Source organism: Panthera uncia, chromosome C2 (genome assembly GCF_023721935.1).
Source record: "Panthera uncia isolate 11264 chromosome C2, Puncia_PCG_1.0, whole genome shotgun sequence".
Classification (NCBI taxonomy): Eukaryota; Metazoa; Chordata; class Mammalia; order Carnivora; family Felidae; genus Panthera; species Panthera uncia.
Window position 1 is genome coordinate 96,866,821 of NC_064810.1, and position 6,000 is coordinate 96,872,820.

General features: G+C 37.3%; 1 pseudogene; it reads right to left on the minus strand.

The window, feature by feature from the left end:
- Positions 1 to 1,244, minus strand: part of LOC125921613 (dysbindin-like) — a 64,769-nt pseudogene extending 63,525 nt beyond the window's left edge.
- Positions 1,245 to 6,000: the final 4,756 nt, after the last annotated feature.

Here is a 6,000-nt window from a genome sequence, read left to right on the forward strand (position 1 = left end):
CCTTGTTCCTCATTGTAAGTATAGCTTCCCACCCCAAATGGTAGTAATATGAAAACATAACTCCAGATATAATTGAAGATGATAGGCAGTTTATGTTTTGTCAAAAGGCTAAACTATTTGGCCCTGTTTCATGGCTACTTTTGTTGTTCCCAATGTAAGTTTTAGGTCTCTGCTATACTCCTTAAAATTATGTGCTATACAGAAAACCAAGGGTATTTAAAGAAATTTTGTGAAATCAGAGTCAGTAGCTTTCTAACTAGGTGAGCAATAATAAATGCTTTATTTGAAGCTTGAAACAACTGTTACAATGGGAGGCATATTGAGTTGTGCCAGGTGTCTGGGCCTCTTCATCCTGACTTCAGAGAGACAAGACTTTCTACTGTTCTAAAGTCTGATGTGGAAATTGGGTTGCATAAAAGACCAAGGTTCAGAGAATGATACAAATCTGAGATGTTACTATTAGGATTTATAATTTTTTAAATTATTCACAAAGAAGACAAGTACATAATATTTTAAATATTTTAAAAATAGGCATTTTCTAGGGATCCTGATTGACTCAGTCAGTTAAGCGTCCAACTCTTGGTTTTTGCTCAGGTCCTGATCTCACGGTTTGTGAAATTGAGCCCCACATCGGGTTCTGTGCTAACAGTGTGGAGCCTGCTTGGGATTCTCTCTCTCTCCCTCTTTCCCTGGCCCTCCCCTGCTTGTTCTCTCCCTCTCTCTCAAAATAAAAAAACTTAAAAATAGGCATTTTCACATGTAAAATTTAACTATAATTAATGTAAGTACATCTCTCAAAGGGTTAAGATGGCAGAGGAGTAAGGTGACCCTAGGTTTGCCTCCTCCCTCAAACACAGCTAGATAAATATCAAATCATTCTGAACACCCAAAGCCGCATGTCTATATGCATAAAAAGTGACCCATGGAAGGTAAGAGGTGCAGAAAATTGATTTGGGGGAAAAAAGAGCTGCGGTTGTGGTGGAAGGAAGGGAGCCCTGATTGTGGAGAGAGGAGAAAGAGAGAATGAGAGAGAGAGAAAGATTGAAAAAAAAAAATCAGAACATGCACAGGGGACACTTTCTCAAAATCATTGACTGGGAAAAAGGAGAGGACTTAAATACCGCCAGTTCTTTATAAATAGTGAGCGTAGACTCTGAAGTTTCAGAGGTCAGTGCCATCACTAAGGCAGCACCTGGTGGTGCTCCAGAGGGGAAGGAGGTTGGAGTCTCAGGAGTGGGCAGCATGGTGTGAGGATCCCCTGGGTCATGCAGGGAAAAGCAGTTCTCCTGCTTGGAGTGCATTTGGTAGAGGTGATACAGCCTTTCTGCAGACAAAGGACCCTGTGGGCACCACTGAGGTCCCCTGTTCACCAGCATAGGAACAGAAATGCAAACTTAGGGCAGCAAATTCTGGCACTGGCTGTGTGCTGTGATGTACCATAAACTCCGAACCACTGCACAGTCCTGTGACTATTTTCTGGGACAAGTCAGAACTAACCAAAGTGCAGCAAGACCCTCTCCCAGATGATCAGCATGGGCCCCTGCCATGGGGGGATCTCTAAATTGTGGGATTTTGAAACTTAGCTACACCTGAGATAAAACACAGGAGTACTGTACCATCTGACAGGTGGACAGCTTGGAAAAAGACAGGGTGAGGGAAGGGATATAATGGAGACCAGGGACACAGGAGTAGCAATTGTTTGCTTATCTGTGAGGGCTTCCTGAGGAGTGGTAAGCATGAGCTCCCTGTTCCACAGACAAGAGAAGGAGGTAAACACAATTTCACCCCTTGCCCACCACCAGTGACCAACCTCAGTGAGAGAAAAACAGCACCACCAACTAGAGACTGGCCTGGCATATACCAGGTCCCACCCCCTTGTGCCCTGGAGGCACATCTCCACTAGGGCAAGTCCTTCTGAGAATCAGTGAAACGGGCCTCTTCCCCAGAAGACCAGGACGAACACCTCACAGGCACTAAATCTACCGATCATAGAGTGCTGCAATCTTTAGCTCTAGGGGAAACAGGAACTAGCGCCATTTGGGTCATTTTGTTTGTTTATTTGTTTTGTTTCTTTGTTGGTTTTTATTTTTGGATACATAAACAACAATTTGAAATATATATTTATTAGAATTATTTTTAATTTTTTATCTTTTGTTTCTATCAAACTTCTCTTAACAAGCACACCAAAACAAACCTAGGATCTAACTTCCTTTATTATTTAAAAAAATTCATTTTATATTTTTTCTGCCAAAATAATAAAATGGTTGGATTCATCCTAAAAGGAAGAACATGAAGACATGATGGTTAGGGATTTAGTCAATACATATATAAGTAAGATGTCTGAACTAGAATCTAAAACAACAATTATAAGGATACCAGCTGGCCTGGTAAAAAGCATCAAAGACACTAGAGAATCCCTTACTACAGAGATAAAAGAACTAACATTTAGTCAGGCCCAAATTTAAAATGCTATCACTGAGATGCAAACCCAAATGTATGACATAACAATGATGATGGACGAAATAGAGGGAAGAATCAGTGATATAGAAGATAAAATTATGGAAAATAATGAAGCTGAAATGACGAAGGAAACAAAGGTAATGGATCATGAGGGCAGATTCAGGGACCTCAGTGACTTAATACAGCATAATAACATTCATATCATGGGAGTCCCAGAAGATAGAGAAAAGGGGACAGAGGGTTTATTTGAAAAAATTATAGCTGAAAATGTTCCTAATCTGGGGAAGGACGTAGACATCAAAATCCAAGCAGCACAGAGAGCTACCATTAAATTCAACAAAAGCCAGACATCACCAGTACATATACTAATCAAATTCACAAAATACAGACAAGGAAAGAATCCTGAAAGCTGCAAGGGAAAAAGGTTCTTAAAATACAACGGAAGGAAAATCAGATTTGCACCATATTCATCCACAGAAATTTAGCAAGCCAGAGGGAATAATAGAATATATTCAATGTGCTGAATGGGAAAAATATTCTTCCAAGAATACTTTATCCAGCAAGGCTGTCATTCAGAAAAGAAAGAGAGAGAACAAGTTTGATAGAAAAACAAAAACAAAAAGAGTTTGTGACTACTAAATCAGCCCTACAATAAAAAGTAATGGGTACTCTTTGGGGAAAAGAAGGACCAAAAGCAACAAACTAGAAAGGAACAGAGAACATTACCAAAAATACCAACATTACAGGTAACACAATGATACTAAATTAAGTTAGCATAGGTGGATCAGCTGGTTAAGCATCTGATTCTTGATTTTGGCTCAAGTCATGATCTTACAGTTTGTGAGTTCAAGCCCCACATCAGGCTTGGTGCTGACAGCCTGGAGTCCGCTTGGGATTCTGTCTCTCCCTCTCTCTGCCACTCCAATGTTTGTACTCACTCCCTCTTTCTCAATATAAACAAACAAACAAACAAATAAATAAATGAATAAAAATTTAAAAAGTAGAATTTTAAGAAATTTAAAAATGTCACTGAATATAAATGGACTAAATGCTGCAATCAAAGATCTTGGGTATCAGAATGAATAAACAAACAAGACACATCTATATGCTACCTACAAGAGACGCATTTTAGACTTAAAGACACCCAAAGGTGGAAAGTGAGGGGATAGAGAACCATCTATCATACTAATGGACATCAAAAGAAAGCCAGAGTAGCCACACTTCTATCAGACAAACTAGATTTTAAAAGAAAGACTATAACAAGAGATAAAGAAGGATATTACATCATAATTAAAGTGTCTATCCATCAAGAAGATCAAACAATGCTAAATATTTATGCCTCCAACTTGGAAGCACCCAAACATATAAATCTATTAAAAGCAAACAAAGAAAGTCATTACTAATAATACAATAATATTAGAGGGTATTCACACTCCACTTACAGCAGGACAGATTATCTAAGCAGGAAAACAAGGAAACAATGGCTTTGAATGACACACTGGACTGGATGGACTTAACAGATATATTAAGAACATTTTATCCTAAAGCAGCAGAATATACATTCTTCTGAATGCACATGGAAAATACTCCTAATAGATCAAACACTGGTCACAAATCAACATTGAACCAGTACAAAAAGATTGAGATCATATCATGCATATTTTCAGACCACAACACTATGAAACTTGACATCAACCATAAGAAAAAAAAAATTGGAAAGACCAAATATACATGGAGTGTAAAGAACATCTACTAAAGAATATATGGCTTAACCAGGTAATTAAAGAAAAAAATTAAAAAGTACAAGGAAGCAAATGAAAATGAAAACACGACAGTTCAAAAGTTTTGGGATGCAGCAAAGGCAGTCCCAAGATGGAAGTATATTGCAATACAGATCTAAATCAAATAGCAAGGAAAGTCTCAAATGCACAACCTAACCTTACTCCTAAAGGACCTAGAAAAGGAACAGCAAATAAAGCTTAAAGCCAGCAGAAGAAGGGAAATAATAAAGATTAGAGAAGAAATAAACAATAGGGAAACAGCAATAACAACAAAACAGTTGAACAGATTAATAAAACTAAGAGCTGTTTCTTTGCAATAATTAATAAAATTTATAAAACCCTAGCCAGACTTATCAAAAAGAGAAAGGACCCACATAAACAAAATCATGAATGAAAGAGGAGAGATCACAACCAGCACCACAGAAATACAAACAATTATGAGATTATGAAAAATGAGATACCAAAAAACTGAGCAATCTGGAAGAAATTGACAAATTCCTAGAAACATGCAAACTACCAAAACTGAAACAAGAATAAATAGAAAGCTTTGAACAGACCCATAACCAGCAAAGAAATTGAATCAGTAATCAAAAATCTCCTAACAAACAAGAGTCCTGGGCCAATGGCTTTCCAGGGGGAATTCTAGTAGAAATTTCAAGAAGAGTTAATACCTATTCTTCTGAAATGTTTCCAAAAAGGTGGAAATGGAAGGACAACTTCCAAACTTATTCTACTAGGCCAGCATTACCTTGAGTCCAAAACCAGACAAAGACGCCACTAAAAACGGAATTACAGGTCAATATCCCTGATGCACTTGGATGCAAAAGTTCTCAGCAAGATACCAGAAACACAAACCTAACAGTATATTAAAAGAGTTATTAACCACAATCAGTGGGATTTAATCCTGGGCTACAGGGGTGGTTCAATTTCCACAAATCAATCAATGTGATACACCAATAAAAGAAAGGATAAGAACCATATGATTCTCTCAATAGATGCAGAAAAAGTATGTGACAAAATACAGCATCCATTCTTGGTAAAAACCTTCAACACAGTAGGGATAGACGGAACATACCTCAGTATCATAAAGGCCATATATGAAAGACCCACAGCTAATATCCTTAATTGGGAAAAACTGAGAGTCTTTTCCCAACTGTCAGGAATAAGACAAGGATACCTACTCTTCCCATTACTATTTAACATAGTACTGGACATCTTAGCCTCAGTAATCAGACAACAAAAAGAAATAAAAGGCATCTGAATCAGTAAGGAAGAAGTCAAACTCTCACTATTTAGAGATTATGTGATACTATATGTAGAAAACCCAAAAGATTCCACCAAAAATTGCTAGAACTAATACATGCACTCAGCAAAGTTGCAGGATATAAAGTCAAAGTGCAGAAATCTGTTGCATTTCTATACACCAATAATGAACCAGCAGAAAGAGAAATCAAGGAATCGATCCCATGCACAATTGCACCAAAAACCATAAGACACCTAGGAATAAGTCTAACCAAAGAAATAAAATATCTATAAACTATATAACATTTATAAAATAAATTGAAGAGGACACAAAGAAATGGAAAAACATTCCATGTTCATGGATTGGAACAAACATTGTTAAAATATCCGTACTATACAAAGCAATCTACACATTTAATGCAATCCTTATCAAAATACCACTAGAAGTTTTCACAGCACTGACATAAAAAATCCTAAAATGTGTACAGAGCCACAAATGACCCAAATAGCCAAAACA